The following is an 18,609-nucleotide window of genomic DNA, read 5'->3' on the forward strand; positions in this document are numbered from 1 at the left end:
TTTTGACGCGAAATCTTTTCAGCCGATTTTTTTTTCGAGCGGAATTTTTTTTTTTTACCTTAGTGATTAGGGGCATTTGTTTTAATTCCGAGTTCGAACGGCGTGCTGCATAGCGACACCACTTCGAGAGAAGTTTTAATATGGTAGGACACCTCACAATTGTTTCCAGCATTAGTAAGGGGATAACAATCGCTGAAAAATTTTCTGTTATTCAAGCCGGGATTTGAACCCAGGTATTCGGCGTCATAGGCGGACATGCTAACCTCTGCACCACGGTGGCCTCCAAACATTTCGTGATGTCCTTTTTTTTCTTATTCCAAATTAAGCACTCATTAAATACAAAAAGATACCCAACATTTTTTAGACGCGAAATTTTTTTTAATGGTTTTTTTTTGAGCGAAATGTTTTTTAATCTCAGTGTTTAGGGGTTTTCTTTTTTTATTCCAAGTCCGAACGGCTTGCTGCATTTCGACACCTTTTCGAGAGAAGTTTTAACGTGGTAGGAGACCTCACAAATGTTGCAAACATTTATAAGGGGTTAACTACCACTGAAGATTTTTCTGATATTCCCGCCGGGTTTGAACGCAGGCGTTCGGCGTCATAGGCGGAAATGCTAACCTCTGCGCCACGGTGACCTCCAAATATTGCGTGATGTAATTTTTTCTTTTTCCAAATTAAGCACTCACTAGAGACAAAAAAATACGTAAAATTTTTTTTGGCGCGAACTTTTTTTCTACTCAAAAATTTTTAACCGTTTTTTTTTCGCGCGAAAAATTTCGCACGAAATAAAAAAAAATAATTTAAAGTGCAAATCTTGTGTGAAAAATTAAAAACTCATAGAGACAAAATATTTTTTGCAACTCAATATTTTCAACTTAATTGTTTTTAGACAATTGCTTAGTGAAATTTTCAATTTAAAAAATTGTCTCTAAGGGTTTCCTTATGTTTTAACATTTTTATTACCTTTGGCTTCCCAGTGACTTCTTTCGTTTACACCAAACAATATTTTCGCCCAAAAATTTACGTTACGGTCAAGTGAATTCCACAACAATTAAAGTGCTTAAGCTTGTCATGCCACGAAGAAAACAAAAAACTGGGGGTGGGACTCCCCAACACATGTATCAAAATGGAATTGTATAATTTTAGATTTTTTTGTTTGTTTTTATTCAAAAGTCTTTTGTGTATGAACGTGAAATAAACAGAAGTTGGGGTTTATTTCATTTTGTTTTTTCTTAAATCCGATGGAAGTGAAACATTGAAAGTGCATTTTCAAGTTTACATTCCGTATGTTGGTACGTGTTGTTTCAAACAAACGCTTGTCTGTTTTCTGTTTTTTTTTTTCTTTTTTGGGCCATTCTTTGTGATGCCAAATCTACTTTTAGTTGCCACACAAACGCCCATCTCAACAACTTTTATGGTAGTTTTGGCACAAGTGTTGTAAATTTTTCATTCTCTTCAAAAGGCGGAAAAAGGAGAACAATGCTCCAGAGTCCTACTTGAGCGAGTGCGAAAAGAAAAAGTGGAAACATAAAGAAATTATTAAAAATGGAAAAGTGTGTGAAAAGCGGTTGTTATACTCGTGCGTCAGGGCTTACTTTAGAGTGCTTGTACTACTCGTCAATATGGCAACAATATATGGTGGCTTTAATTTGTTATTCATGTTGAAGTGAGTGTTTTGCGGCAGGTTTAATATGAAAATAAAATAATTTATATTGATCATACGCACCATGTGACTTAGGGAATTCTTAATTAATATGAATCATACGTAACATGGTTCACTGGTGGTTTAGAAAGCCGTTATAAGGGGTTTAATTACATTAGGTAACTCTTTTTGCAGTGATTTATAAACTTTTCCATTGAATATTTCGTAAAATATCAACATTTTTTGAATTTCAGCTAAATTGAACACAAATTTGGGCTGTTGGTAAAAATGCTAAACAGTGGAGACTTCTTTGGGCTTTGGAAGTCTAACCGGAGCATTGGTTTATATGACAGCTGTATACAAACCAATGTGACAGATGTATATAAATCGATATGTTCAGTAAAAAGCTGCTGTACTAAATTTCAGGAACCATAGGCTATATAATTTTTGTTATAGGGAGGGGGGCGGACCCTCCCCCTTACCCGAAAAGTACTATCCAAAATAAAAGTAGATCGATCGGGACAATATGGGATTCAAATGAGTGGTATTCAAGAGTAGAGTACGAATTTCATACTAAAAGTTGGGTACAAGTACCTGGGGGGCCGCCCCAGACCGAAAACCCCTTAAATTTGGTTTTTTTGACGATCATGACAATATGGGATTCATATGAAAGGTATTCGGGAGTAAATTACGAATATGGTCAGGAAGTAGGAATAGGCTTTATAATTTATTGATAACGGAAGGTGGCGGACCCTCCATCGTTACCCCAAAAACACCAACCAAAATCAAAAGTGGACCGATAAGGACAATATGGGTATCAAATGAATAGTATGTGGGAGTAGATAACAAATCTGGCATAAAAATTCATGTCGATGTACACCCCCCCACAAAAAAACGCCCAAAATGGCCACATTAGCCAATCACGGCTGCATAGGACTCGGTTTGTTTGTTCCGTATAGACTGAAAAACGACAGAACCGATTTTCTCGAAATTTTTGGCATATTGTGTAGGATGGTCTGTAAGGAAACATAGGCTATACAATTTTTCGATATCGGAAGGGGGGTGGACCTTTCCCCAAAAGTACTACCCAATAATAAAAGTGGACCGATCGGGACAATATGGGATTCAAATGAATGGTATTGAAGAGTACAGTACGACTTTCATAATAAAAGTTGGGTCCAAGTACCTGGGGGGCCGCCCCCGACCGAAACCCCTTAAAATTGGTTTATTTGACGATCACGACAATATGGTACTCAAATGAAAGGTATTCGGGAGTAGATTACGAGTATGGTCAGGAAGTAGGAATAGGCTTTATAATTTATTGATAACGGAAGAGGGCGGACTCTCCCCCGTTACCTCAAAAACACCACCCAAAATCAAAAGTGGACCGATAAGGACAATATGGGTATTGAATGAAAATTAATGCGGGAGTAAATAACGAATCTGGCATACAAATTCATGGCGATGTATAGGGGGTCACCCCACTCCCACAAAAACGCCCAAAATGGGCACATTAGCCAAACACGGATATATGGGACTCGGTTTGTTTGTTCCGTATGGACTGAAAACCCGCAGAACCGATTTTCTCGAAATTTTCACATGTTGTGTAGGTTGGTCTGGAAGGAAACATAGGCTATATAATTTTTCGGTATCGGAAGGGGGACGGACCCTCCCTCTTATACCAAAAACACAACCCAAAATCCAAAGGGAACCGATTGGGACAATATAGGTATCAAATGAATGGTACTGGAGAGTAGAATACGAATATGGTATTAAAATTTGAGTCTAAGTACCGATCGGGCCAAACCAACCCCAAAACTCCCTGAAACAGACATAGTGGACGTTCATTTCAATATGGGGCTCAAATGAATGGTATTCGGGAGTAGATTTTGAATCTGACATACAAAATCAGATCAAAGTATAGTTGGTCATGCCACCCCTCAAAAACGCCTTTAGACCCATTATGGCTATATGATACTTGGCTAAACCGATTTTCTTAAAATTTTCACAGATTGCGTACGTTTGTCTGGAAGGAAACATAGGCTATATAATTTTTGGGCGGTCCCTCCCCCTTACCCCAAAAAAGGCCCATATCCGAAAGTGGTCCGATGGACACAGTAAGGGTATCAAATGAAAGATATTGGAGACTAGAAAACGAATATGGTATTAAAAGTTGGGACCAAGTACACAGCCGGGCCCCCCAACCCCAAAACTTCTCGAAGTTCATGTCAATATGGGACTTAAATGAAAAGTATTAGGTAGTAGACTCAAATATGGCATAAAACATTAGGTCCGAGTAATGGGAGGTCGCCCACCCCCAAATACCCCCAAATGAGCATATTAGCCGAGAATGGTTATATGGGACTCAAATGAAAGCTATTGGGGAGCAGATAACGAATATGATATTAAAATTTCCGTTCAAGTCTAGATGGCGCTTTTCCTCCTAAAGATACCTCTAATGGGTTATTTGACCCATTATGACAATATGTGACTCAAATGAAAGGTATTTGAGAGTAGAAAACTAATTTGATATCCAATTTTGGAGCCAAGTGTTTTTGGGGTACCCCCTTAAGCTTCCCTGAAACTGAACATCATTTCCGTTGGGAATAAAGAACGAATTTGATATCTATTTTCAGCGCAAAGTACTGGCCCAAAAGCCCCAAAGACCCTCCAAACGGTTCATATTTACCGGCTATGGCAATATGGGCCTCAAATTAAAGGGATTTGGAAGCGCAGCACAAATTTGATATTCATATTTGAGTCGAAATGTCTGAGGTGCCATCCCTCCCCTAATGAGAACAATACCCTAAGGAAGAACATCAATGAGTGCTTTCCGATTCAAGTTTAAACTCAATGATAAGGGACGGAGTTCGAACGGCGTCCCGCAGTGCGACACCTCTTTGGGGAAAATTTTGTAAATGACTATGCATGGCATTGTACCTCGGAAATGTCGCCTACATTAAGAAGGGATAAACACCGCTTTGTCGGATGTTTTCGCCAGGATTCAAACGCGTTCAGCGTCATTGGCTACAATGGCAAGAAATCGATATCCGCATTCAGGGCGAAGTGTCCCCACCCTAAAAATATAGTAGAGAGTTAAAGAAGGTGCAGCGAGGCGGGCCCGTTTCGGCTAGTATAGAGAAAAAGAAACATTTCAATAATATATCTCTTTTTCCCTCCTGACTTCTGACGTTAATTTAGTTGCTATTTTCCGCATTTTGGCATTTGATATGCATTCATTTTCACTTCATACACATAATGCGGCTTCCTCTAAAGTTTTTTTTTTCACGAGTTCTGCAACATCACAAAAGTTAAAAACGGGAGAGAGAAAAAACAACTTTTTCGAAACGCTAATAGAGTTGGAAGTCATTGTGTGACTTAGCTGCCAAAAAGTATCAAAGAACTCCATGTGCAAGAAACAACTTTTGCCAAGAATACCACAAGACTGAACTTTGTCGTAACCCATCAGCCCGCAACTTAGCAGACAGTTGCAGAGTAGGGGAAAGGGAAACGTTTTGCGTTCACGCTGCTGCTTCAGCTACCGAACCTAGGTTAACATGTGCGTGTGTCTGAGGAGAATATATGTCAATGTATATGTGCGTGTAAATGCGTAAGCTTTTGCTGACGCCACTATCGGTGTAAATGGCATGTCTCGGTTGTAAGCCAATTTATCTCGTTTACATGTTCGCTCACGCTCAGACACCTCCACCAGATTGTGGCATTAAGTGCCATGAAGTTGTCTCTCTATTGACAGGAAGTTTCACAGTCAGATTGTAATTCTGTAGCTGTCGCTGTGTGGGGGTTTTTTTTTGCTCCTTGGGTCCTTGGTAATGAAGGCTAAAGGCAGGGATGTAGCCAAGGGTTTATCTATTCGATGTCACTGTGACATTTTTCGCAGCAAAATCTAGAGTCAATGAGATAATCGGAGACTATGAATGTGGCTTTTGATTTGGTAAATCCATCATAGACAAGATATTTACACTGTGCCTAATCCTGGAAAAGACCCAGGAAGGACAAACCAATACCTGCCATCTTTTGGCCGATTATAAAGCAACCTTCGACAACCCCGTACTCTCAAAAGTTTTTCAAGATATGGTTGAGTTTGACATTCTTGCAAAATTGATACGAATTTGCAGGATCGTACCACCAATGTGAACCAGATAGTACTTGGAGTGTTTGAGGGTTTTGTTGCTAAGGGTCCTTGGTAATGAAGGCTAAAAAGCAGGAACATAGCCAATTGTTTATCTATTTGATGTCACTGTGACATTTTTCGCAGCAAATTCAATATCAATGAGATAATCGGAACCTATGAATGTGGCTTTTGATTTGGTAAATCCATCATAGACCAGATATTTACGCTGCGCCTAATCCTGGAAAAGACCCAGGAAGGACAAACTGACACCTGCTATATTTTTGTCAACTTAAAAGTGAGCTTCGATAACCCCAAAGGTTTTTCAAGCTATGATTGAGTTTGATATTCCTGCAAAATTGATACGACTTTGCAGGAATGTACCACCAAAGTAAACCAGAAAGTACTTCGTGTGTTTGAGAGAACGGTCCTTCGTATAATATATGGATCACTCTGTATTAACGGAGAATAGAGACTTTTGGCGAAAATTTCCAGCTATTTTTTTCTATAGAAAATTTCCAGCAAATTTTTATACCCTACACCACTACTGTGGTACAGGGTATTATAAGTTAGTGAATTAGTTTGTAACGCCTAAAAGGAAGAGAGATGTACCCATTGTTAAGTATACCGATCGACTCAGAATCACTTTCTGATTCGATTTAGCTATGTCCGTCTGTCCATGTTAATTTGTGTACAAACTACAGGTCGCAAGTTTCATCCGATCGTCTTCAAATTTGTTATGGGCATGTCTTTCGGCCTAGAGACGAAGCCTAATGAAATTGGAATAAATCGGTTCAGATTTGAATATAGCTCCCACATATATGTTCGCCCGATTTTCAGTAATGCTGCAATAAAATGGTCATTTGTTAACCGATTTTCTCGAAATTTGGTATGGGCGTGTTTTTCAGCCTAGATACGAAGCCTATTGAAATTGGAAAAAATCAGTTCAGATTTTAATATAGCTTTCATATTAATGTTCGTCCGATTTGCAGTAATGCTGCAATAATATGGTCATTTGTAAAACGATTTTCTCGAAATTTGGCAGGAACGATTTTCTTATGACTCCCTATATTACAGGTGAATTTCTCAAAAATCGGTTCCGATTTGGATATAGCTCCCATATATTTATATGCTCGTCAGATTTTGAGTAATTTGCAATCATGTAGCATTTGTTGCTCGCCGAGGTCCATCAAAAATGGTTCAGAATTGGATATAGGTCCCACATTGTACTTATAGGGTAGGTGTAGGGTATTCTACAGTCGGCACCGCTCGACTTTTGCCCTTCCTTATTGGTTTCTCCATAGAAAATTTGCAAAATTTGTTTTGCAGAATACTCCGACCAAACACAAAGCAGAAATACTCCATTCCATCCCATGGCAATCGGTAGTACGCTCCGGATTGACCCAACGGCAGCCCTTCATCGGCAAGGGCTGCCGTCTCAGTTAACGTGTTTGCCCTTTTTTCGTCATGAGAAAGGCACAACCCAGAGTGCCTTCTCCGTACGCTTCTGGTGCGTGACGGGGCTGAAAAGAACCCCGTCTCCATCATCGGTCGGTGTTGATGAGGTGCAACCGTTACATGGATTGGGTGCATTTCCGTTCTTGCTCCGGCCTTAAATCACTACGGGAGTATCCCTCCATGGAATAACTTTGAGCACCACACAGGCCGATACATTGAGGTCCGATCTGTGTGAGGTTCATTGCTGTCACGAGAAGGTTAGCTGCGTCCAGAGATTGCGGAAAGTGGAATGCTCCATACGGAGTAGCTGCAACGGCAGTAGCGGACAGTCAGTGGTGTTGAGCGAAGATTCTCAGTGAGAGGCAGGGCGGCACCGGCTCTGGTACAAGTACTAACCAATGGCCACTCTGTTCCCTCGGCGATCGGCCCTTTGGACCGGAACGAGCTTGCTCACCTACAGGAGCTTGACGAGGATCGACACCTCCACATGAAAATGTGGCTACAACAACAACACCTATAACGGGAGTATAGTCGCACTGAATATGTCGCAAGACTGCAGTGGGTCTCAAGCTTCGTCGTCGTCGTCTTCTGCGTCCTCGTCTTCGGACTATGTGACCCCCCTGACTGTCCCGTGCGGAGGTTGCGGATAGTGGAATTCCCCATACGGAGTAGCTGCGGCGGCAGTCACGGATGATCAGCGGTGTTGAGCGGAGTGTCTCAGTGAGAGGCCAGATGGCACCGGTTCTGGCACAAGTACTGGGTGCCTATGATGCTCGATATGACAAGGCGAGTTATTGGCGCTTTTAAATAACCAATGGCTACTCTGTTACCGCGGCGATCGGTCCTTTGGACCGGAACGAGCTTGATCACCTACAGGAGCTTGACGAGGATCGCCACCTCCACATGAAAATGTGGCTACAACAACAGCAACAACGGGAGTATAGTCACAATGAATATTGGGCAAGGTGCTGTACGAACATAGAGAGCAGTGGGTCACAAGCGTCGACGTTGTCGCCTTCTGCATTCTCGTCGTCGAACTATGTGAGCATCAGCATCCCAGCCCCAATATTGCCAGACCAGTTCCGGGAAGTGTATCATTTTTGCAATTGAATTGCAATGGTCTCCACGGCAAGATTGAAGAGATTGTGAATTTTATGAGTCGGAAGAACAAAATGGTTGCAGTGATCCAGGAGACAAAGCTGACCAACACCTGCAGCTTGCACAGTTATTGCGGACACAATGTCAATAATGTCACAAGAAGAAGTCAATAACCAAGATCGGTTTATATGGCATCTATATCAAAACATGGACCAATTTAGCCCATTTTCAGTCCCAACCAGCCTATAGTACGTATCTGTGCAAAATTTAAAGCGCCTAGCTTTACTCCTTCAAAAGTAGCGTGCTTTCGATAGACAATCGGACAGACGGGGGGACGGACATGGCTAGATCGACTTAAAATGTCATGATGATCAAGACTATATATACTTTATGAGGTCTTAGACGCATATTCGAGGTGTTACAAACGGAGCAGCTAATTTAATATACCCCCTATTATATGATAGTGGGTATAAGAAAGTTATCTGCGCAAAGTTTCATCTTAATATCTTAATATTTAAAATTTTTTTCATGATTTCTACAGATGGAAAGATGGACAGGCGGACGGATGGACCCTATCAAACGGCCCATACAGTTTTCTAAGTTGGTATATCCCCCATGTTGGTTGATATTTAAAGTACTCCATGACTTTCCATACATACCCCAATAATATCCTTCATTCCAAATAGACTTAAACATCTTATTATCACTCCCTTCGATTTAAATGAATTAGCTCCTATAGGCCTCATTAATCAAAATTATTTAATTTTATTATAATTATCTTTAAAACTCCCTCCCCATTTAAATTCTTTCTACAGCCATGACCCATTATGTGGCCTGGCATTGCATGAAAACTTTGCCGTCAATTGACTTTATGCATTCAAATGTAATTTAAACTTGCAATGGCGATGGGCGCCATCCATGCCATAAGAGTATTGAAATTATTTGTTGTCTCTATGCACATACATATGTATCGTCAAATGTATTGTCTCTCCTTTAATTGTACATGGCATTCATGACATGGTGGTAATAATGAACAAAAGCACCTATTTGTTCGCCACTCAATATTATCGACGGTAGCTTCAATTCCTCACCTTTTTATACCCTCCACCATAGGATGGGGGTATACTAATTTCGTCAATCTGTTTGTAACTACTCGAAATATGCGTCTAAGACCCAATAACATATATATATTCTTGATCGCCATGTCATTTAAGTCGATCGATAGCCAGGTCCGTCCGTCTGTCCGTCCGTCTGTCCGTCCGTCCCTCCGTCTGTCTGTCGAAAGCACGCTAACTTCCGAAGGAGTAAAGCTAGCAGCTTCAAATTTTACACAAATACTTTTTATTAGTGTAGGTCGATTGGTAAATGGGGTCAAATCGGTCCATGATTTGAGATAGCTGCCATATTAACCGATCTTGGGTCTTGACTTCTTGAGCCTCTAGAGGGCGCAATTCTTATCCAATTTTATTGAAATTTCGCACGTAGTGTTTTGGTATCACTTCCAACAACTACGCTAAGTATGGGCCATATTGGTCCATATTTTGAGATAGCTGCCATATTAACCGATCTTGGGTCTTGACTTCTTGAGCCTCTAGAGGGCGCTATTCTTATCCGATTTTATTGAAATTTAGCACGTAGTGTTTTGATATCACTTCCAACAACTACGCTAAGTATGGGCCATATAAGTCCAGTGTTTTGATATAGCTGCCATATAAACCGATCTTGGGTCTTGACGTCTTGAGCCTCTAGAGGGCGCAATTCTTATCCGATTTTATTGAAATTTAGCACGTAGTGTTTTGATATCACTTTCAATAACTACGCTAAGTATGGGCCATATCGGTACATAACTAAATATAGCTGCTATATAAACCGATCTTGGGTCTTGACTTCTTGAGCCTCTAGAGGGCACAATTCTTATCCGATTTTATTGAAATTTAGCACGTAGTGTTTTGATCTCACTTCCAACAACTACGCTAAGTATGGGCCATATCGGTCCATGTTTTGATATAGCTGCCACATAAACCGATCTTGGGTCTTGACTTCTTGAGCCTCTAGAGGGCGCAATTCTTATACGATTTTATTGAAATTTAGCACGTAGTGTTTTGATTTCACGTCCAACAACTACGCTAAGTATGGGCCATATCGGTCCATGTTTTGATATAGCTGCCATATAAACCGATCTTGGGTCTTGACTTCTTGAGCCTCTAGAGGGCGCAATTCTTATCCGATTTTATTGAAATTTCGCACGTAGTGTGTTGATATCACTTCCAACAACTTCGCTAAGTATGGGCCATATCGGTCCATGTTTTGATATAGCTGCCATATAAACCGATCTTGTGTCTTGACTTCTTGAGCCAATAGAGCGCTCAATTCTCATCTGATGTGGCTGAAATTTTGCATGAGGTGTTTTGTTATGACTTCTAACAATTGTGCTAAGTATGGCGTAAATCGGTCCGTAATCTGAAATAGCTGCCATATAAACCGATCTGGGACCTTGACTTCTTGAACCTCTAGAGGGCGCAATTCTCGTCCGATTTGTCTGAAATTTTGTACAACGGCTTCTCTCATGACCTTCATCATACATGTCTAATATGGTCTGAATCGAACTATAGCTTGATACAGCTCCCATATAAACCTATCTCCCGATTTTGCTTCTTGAGCCCCTACAAGGCTACTGAAATATTACACAATGACTTCTTCAATGTTCAGCATTCATTTATGGTCCGAATCGGACTATAACTTGGTATAGCTCCTATAGCATAACAGTTCTTATTCAATATTCTATGTTTGTCTAAAAAGAAATACCGCGCATAGAACTCGACAAATGCGATCAATGGTGGAGGGTATATAAGATTCGGCCCGGCCGAACTAAGCAAGCTCTTACTTGTTTTTGTATACAGACGACATGCATATGTGGTGCTTTGAATCTGGAGTTGTTCATTATGACATATGGTCATCTGTTATTTAAATGACATTCGTTTGAACTCATCTCGTTGTTATTAATTTTTTTTTTCATTTTATGCTATAGTCAGGGTAGAGATGTCAAGAACTGTGTGGGTGTAATTTGAGAGGAGTTCATTGAGTTTTAACATAAAATTTTTTAAGTTTTATTGAACAAGTCGGATCTTATATACCCTCCACCAAGGATGGCATTTGTTAAGTTCTTTGCCCAGCATCTCTTTTTAGGCATACAAAGGATAAGGGAGAAAAATGTCTATGCTATTGGAACTTTAACCGCAATCTTTCAACTAAATCGGATAAGATTTGCGCCTTAAAGGAGCTCAAGAAGTAAAATCGGTTTAAATGGTAGCTATATCGGGTTTTGGGCCGATTCAGACCATATTTAACACGTATGTTGAAGGTCATTGGAAAAGTCGTTATGGAAATTTCGAAATCTGACAAGAATTGGCTATAAAATAGGGGATCTATATCAGGTTTTAGACTCATATTTTTCACGTATGTAGGAGGTCATAGGAGCAGTCATTGTGCAAAGTTCCAGCAAAATCGTTTAAAAATTACCCCCTCTAGAGTCTCAAGAAGTATAATAGGGAAATCGTTGTATATGGTAGCTATATCAGGTTTTGGCCCGATTCGGACTATACTTGGTACATCTGTGGAATGTCATAGAATACGTCATTGTACATTGTCATTGTGCAAAATTTCAACCAAATCGGATACGAATTGCGCTCTCCAAGGGCTCAGGAAGTATAATAGGGAGATATATTTATGTGGCAGCTTAATCTAAACATGGACCGATATGCTCCATTTACAATCTTAGCTGACCCACACTAAAAGGGTGAGCTAAGATTGGACTATGTTTAGATATAGCTGCCATATAGACCGATCTGCCGATTTAGGGTATTAGGCCCATAAAAGACGCAATTTTTATCTGATTTCGCTGAAATTTTAAATATTGAGTTGTTTTTAGCCTCCTGACAACCGATCCAAATATGGCTCAGATCGGACTTTATTGAGATATAGCTGCCATATGGACCGATCTGGCGATTGAGTGTCTTAAGCCCATAATATCTGCGTTTATTACCCAATTTCGCTGGAATTTAATGCAGTGTCTTGTATTAAGCGTGCCATTCTCCGACTTGTATACGAGTTGTCGGGACCTGAATCAAATATGATCCAGACCAGCCCTGATTAAACTAAATTAAATTATCGATTTATATAAATTGTGATAAGTATTGGGTCGCCCAAAAAGTAATTGCGGATTTTTTAAAAGAAAGTAAATGCATTTTTAATAAAACTTAAAATGAACTTTAATCAAATATACTTTTTTATACCCACCACCGAAGGATGGGGGTATATTCATTTTGTCATTCCGTTTGCAACACATCGAAATATCCATTTCCGACCCTATAAAGTATATATATTCTTGATCAGCGTAAAAATCTAAGACGATCTAGGCATGTCCGTCCGTCTGTCCGTCTGTCCGTCTGTCTGTTGAAATCACGCTACAGTCTTTAAAAATTGAGATATCGAGCTGAAATTTTGCACAAATTCTTTTTTTGTCCATAAGCAGGTTAAGTTCGAAGATGGGCTATATCGGACTATATCTTCATATAGCCCCCATATAGACCGATCCGCCGATTTAGGGTCTTAGGCCCATAAAAGCCACATTTATTACCCGATTTTGCTGAAATTTGGAAAAGTGAGTTTTGTTAGGCCCTTCGACATCCTTCGTCAATTTGGCTCAGATCGGTCCAGATTTGGATATAGCTGCCATATAGACCGACCCTCCGATTTAGGGTCTAAGGGCCATAAAAGCCAAATCTTTTATCCGATTCCACTGAAATTCGGGACAGTGAGTTGCGTTAGGCCCTTCGACATCCTTTGTCAATTTGGCCCAGATCGGTTCAGATTTGGATATAGCTGCCATATAGACCGATCCTTCGATTTATGGTGTTAGGCCCATAAAAGCCACATTTATTACCCGATTTTGCTGAATTTTAGGACAGTGAGTTGTGTTAGGCCCTTCGACATCCTTTCTCAATTTGGCCCAGATCGGTCCAGCTTTGGATATAGCTGCCATATAGACCGATCCTCCGATTTAGGGTCTTAGGCCCATAAAAGCCACATTTATTATCCGATTTTGCTGAAATTTGGCACAGCGAAATGTGTTAGGCCCTTCGACATCCTTTGTCAATTTGGCCCAGATCGGTTCAGATTTGGATATAGCTGCCATATAGACCGATCCTTCGATTTATGGTGTTAGGCCCATAAAAGCCACATTTATTACCCGATTTTGCTGAAATTTGGGACAGTGAGTTGCGTTAGGCCCCTCGACATCTTTCTTCAATTTGGCCCAGATCGGTTCAGATTTGGATATAGCTGCTATATAGACCGATTTCTTGATTTAAGGTTTTGGGCCCATAAAATGCTCATTTATTGTCCGATGTCGCCGAAATTTGGGACAGTGAGTTAAGTTAAGCCCCTTGACATACATCTGCAATATCGCACAGATCGGTCCAAATGTAGATATAGCTGCCATATAGACCGATATCTAGGTTTTAGGTTTTGGGGCCATAAAGACGCATTTATTGTCCGATGTCGCTGAAATTTGAGACAGTGAGTTTAGTTAGGCTCTTCGACGTCCTTCTTCAATTTTGCCCAGATCGATCCAGATTTGAATATAGCTGCCATGTAGACCGATCTCTCGATTTAAAGTCTTTGCCCCTAAAAAGCGCATTTATAACCCAATTTCACTGAAATTTTACATAGTAACTTATGTTAGGATTTTCAACATCCGTGTCGTATATGGTTCAGATCGGTTAATTTTTAGATATAGCTACTGTACTTATTACTATTTGGTCCAAATCGGAACATGTTTTGATATAACTGATATGGGTCATAAGTTATGAGTTTTGCACCGGATTTTGACGAAAGGTGGTTTACATATATACCCGAGGTGGTGGGTATCCAAAGTTCGGCCCGGCCGAACTTAACGCCTTTTTACTTGTTTACACTTTTTTTCTAAAGCAAGCTTAAAGTAACAGCTGATAACTGACAGAAGAAAGAATGCAATTACAGAGTCACAAGCTGTAAACAAATTTGTTAACGCCGACTATATGAAAAATCCGCAATTACTTTTTGGGCAACCCAATAGCTATTATCTTCTTGGCAACACTGGTTTAAACAGCTCACTCATGTTTCGTGTCTTGTTTCACTGTCAAACATCTTAAATCTATAATTTAACCATGAATCGTCTTACAATCGAACAACGCTTACTAATTTTTCGATTTTATTATCAAAATGCGTGCTCTGTTAAGCGACGAAGCTCATTTTTGGCTCAATGGTACGTAAATAAGCAGAATTTTCGATTTTGGAGTGAAGATCAGCCAGAAGCATTGCAAGAGCTCCCAATGCATCCAGAAAAAGTCACAGTTTGGTATGGTTTATGGGCTGGTGGCATCATTGGCCCGTACTTCTTCAAAGATAATACGAATCGTAACCTAACTGTGAATGGTGAGCGCTATCGTAAAGTGATATCCAGTTTTGTTTTTGCTCAAAATGCTAGACCTTGACTTGCATGACATGCGGTTTAAAAAAGACGATGCCACATGCCACACAGCAGGCGTAACAAGGGTCTTATTGGGAGCCGAGTGCGGTGAACATTTTATTTCACGTTCGGGACCGGTGAATTGACCGCCTAGATCGTGCGATTTAACGCCTTTAGACTATTTTTTGTGGGGCTATGTTAAGCCCATGTCTATACAGACAACCGTTCTATCGATACAAATAAAGATTTCATGCAGTTTTCTGAATTTTATGTGTTTTTTTTTATTTGAAAAACTTTCCTTTAGCTCTTACAAAATCACCCTATATATGGTTATATGATATATAAGCTTTTGAACAGAAAATATTACCCAGCGGCACTTCATTCAGACTCGGCTAGAAAAAGAAGGCCTCTTGTCGTTGAGCTAAAACTTGAATTGAAAATTTTTATAAATTTTAAATTTTGACGACTTAGTCTGCTTAAACAAGGTGGGTAGGGCAGAGTATAAAAGATCAGCTTTGCCCAACTATTGCCCGCCATTTTGTATACAACAAGAAATTCTGTACTCAACAAAAACCCGTCAGCTCCCTATTTTTTCCAACTTCAATAGCTCTGAGGTTGTTTTTTTCTATGGTCTATGTTTTTTTACCATTCCTCAAATGTCTAATTCAATGTCATTGGCCGTCCAATCAAAAAAATGAATTCTTCTTGTTAATCCTGACATCAATTACAATAAAAATGATGCCAGACTACACTGGCATTTGTCTAAAACGACAAATGCAGGTATCATAGCTATGGAGGTATAGCAAAATAGAATGATGATTTGATACCAAAGACCTTTTATAATGGCCACACAAACAAGAACAACAGCAAAAATAGAAACAAAAAAAAAAAAAAAGGATACCCCGACACATTGATATGCAAAATCTGAGTTTATTCCAATGAATGGAGTCTGCTGATGACACAAATGAAGCTCTTACGAATACCTAGAAAAGTCATTCATTCTTCCCACCTCCCCCCCATAAACACAGTCATCTCATACTCACACTCTCTAACGGCGGTTTTATCTTTGTCATCATTATTGTGGGATCTCTCTGTGTCTGAGCCCCACTGTGAGTTTGTCTGTGTATGTGTGTGTGTTGAGCGCGTGTGCTTTTGTCATTCATGTTTTCAAATGTTATTTAAGTGTTATTATTATGCCAAAATTGTTGATGCCGATGTTTTTGTTGACATCAAAAGAATAAAAAAAAATCCTTACCAAAATATGTTGGCCTGGGTTATAATCTGACGTTTTGACCCGATTTGCTTTGTTTTTGATTTTCTGGGTTGATGCTTTGTTTTGGTTTTCTGTAAACATTTCCGCCGCATACCCATTTTGCTTTTCTCCCAATTCAAATGCTTTTCGTTGATTTTTCATAATGGAGGTAGCCGAATGGCATTTATGACCAACTGCCATGTCTTTAGTGGCAATGGTGCGGCCATTAGATATTGAACGTGATTCGATTCATGTGTTGCTGCTGCTTTTTTTTTTGTTATGGCTAATGCAAGCAACTCAATTTGAATGAGGAAGAGAACCAGAGCAAGAGAAATAGTAAAAAGAGTTATAGGAAGGAACTTTTAATTAAAATACCAGATAACCCAACATAAAACTGTATAAGCGAGGTTAATTTTAGTTGAAGTGAAAGCTTGTGAAGCCGATGAGTCACGATATGTCCTTTTGGCGGTGTTTAAATATTAAGGAAGGCATTTTTTATAATTAAAAAAAAATTTGAAGTATAAACAAGTAAAAGCGTGCTAATTCAGTCGGGCCGAATATTATATACCCTCCACCATGGATCGCATTTGTCGAGTTCTTTTCCCGGTATCTCTTTTTAGGCAAACAAAGGATAAAAGTTAAGAAATGCTATGCTATTGAAGCTATATCAAGTAATGGTCTGATTCGAACCATAATTGATTTGAATGTTGGAGACCATAGTAGAAATCATTGTGTAAAATTTCAGCCAATTCGAAAAAAAATTGGGCTCTTTAGGGGCTCAAGAAGTAAAATAGGGAGATCGGTTTATATGGGTGCTGTTTCAGACTATAGACCGATTCAGACCATATTTGACACGTATGTTGAAGGTCATGGGAGAAACTGTTGTAAAAAATTCCAGCCAAGTCGGATAATAATTGCACCCTCTAGAGGCTAATTTTAACTGATTTTAACCATACTTAGTACAGTTGTTGGAAGACATAACAAAACACGTCATGTCAAATTTCAACCAAATTGGATAAGAATAGCGCCCTCTAGAGGCCTTAGAAATCAAGACCCCAGATCGCTTTATATGGCAGCTATATCAGGTTATGGACCGATTTTAACCATACTTAGTACAGTTGTTGGAATACATAATGAAACACGTTCTCCCAAATTTCAACCAAATCGGATAAGAATAGCGCCCTCTAGAGGCCTAACAAAATCAGGACCCCAGATCGGTTTTTATGACAGGTATATCTGGTTATCCACCGATTTGAGCCATACTTAGTACAGTTGTTGCAAGACATAACGAAACACGTCCTGCCAAATTTCAGTCTAATCGGATAAGAACAACGCCCTCTAGAGGCCTAAGAAATCAAGACCCCAGATCGGTTTATATGACAGCTATATTAGGTTATCGACCGATTTACACCATACTTAGCACAGTTGTTGGAAGTAATAACGAAACACGTCGTGACGAATTTCAGACAAATCGGATAAGAATAGCGCCCTCTAGAGACTCAAGAAGTTAACATCCCATATCGGATTATATGACAGCTATATCAGGTTATCGACCGATTTGAACCATACTTAGTACAGTTGTTGAAAGACATAACGAATCACGTCATGTCAAATTTCAACCAAATTGGATAAGAATAGCGCCCTCTAGAGGCCTTAGAAATCAAGACCCCAGATCGGTTTATATGACAGCTATATCAGGTAATCGACCGATTTGAACCATACTTAGTACAGTTGTTGAAAGACATAACGAAACACGTCGTGACGAATTTCAGCCAAATCGGATAAGAATAGCGCCTTCTAGATGCCTGAGAAATCAACACCCCAGATCTGTTTATATGAGAGCTATATAAGGTTATCGACCAATTTCAACCATACTTAGCACAGTTGTGGGAAGACATAACGAAACACCTCATGCCAAATTTCAGCCTAATCGGATAAGAACAACGCCCTCTAGAGGCCTAAGAAATCAAGACCCCAGATCGGTTTATATGACAGCTATATTAGGTTATCAACCATACTTAGCACAGTTGTTGGAAATCATGACAAAACACGTCATGCCAAATTTCATCCAGATCGGATACTAATTGCGCCCTCTAGAGGCTCAAGAAGTAAAATAGGGAGATCGGTTTATGTAGGAGCTGTATCAGGCTACAGACCGAAACGGACAATATTTGACACGCATATTGAAGGTTATGGGAAAAGTCGTTGTTCAAAATGTCAGCCAAATTGGATAATAAATACACCCTCTATAGGCTCAAGAAGTCAAGATCCCAGATCGGTTTATTTGGCAGCTATATTAGGTTACGACCGATTTGAACCACACTTAGCACAGTTGTTGGAAGTCATAAAAAAACACGTCATGCAAAATTTCAGCCAAATCGGATAAAATAACGCCCTCTAGAGGCCTAAGAAATCAAGACCCCAGATCGGTTTTACATGACAGCTATATCAGGTTAGCGACCGATTTCCACCATACTTAGTACAGTTGTTGGAAGTCATAACAAAACACGTCATACCAAAAT

The 18,609-nt window shown here is 39.7% G+C and overlaps 1 protein-coding gene across 1 annotated transcript in view; it reads right to left on the reverse strand.

The window, feature by feature from the left end:
* LOC131995751 (uncharacterized) overlaps positions 1 to 7,122 on the reverse strand; it is a 134,190-nt gene extending 127,068 nt beyond the window's left edge. Inside the window, exon 1 of the mRNA XM_059364728.1 lies at positions 7,112 to 7,122. The gene's annotated coding sequence lies outside the window, so the exon portion shown is untranslated. The remainder of the gene's footprint in view (positions 1 to 7,111) is intronic.
* Positions 7,123 to 18,609: the final 11,487 nt, after the last annotated feature.

Source organism: Stomoxys calcitrans, chromosome 3, assembly GCF_963082655.1.
Source record: "Stomoxys calcitrans chromosome 3, idStoCalc2.1, whole genome shotgun sequence".
Classification (NCBI taxonomy): Eukaryota; Metazoa; Arthropoda; class Insecta; order Diptera; family Muscidae; genus Stomoxys; species Stomoxys calcitrans.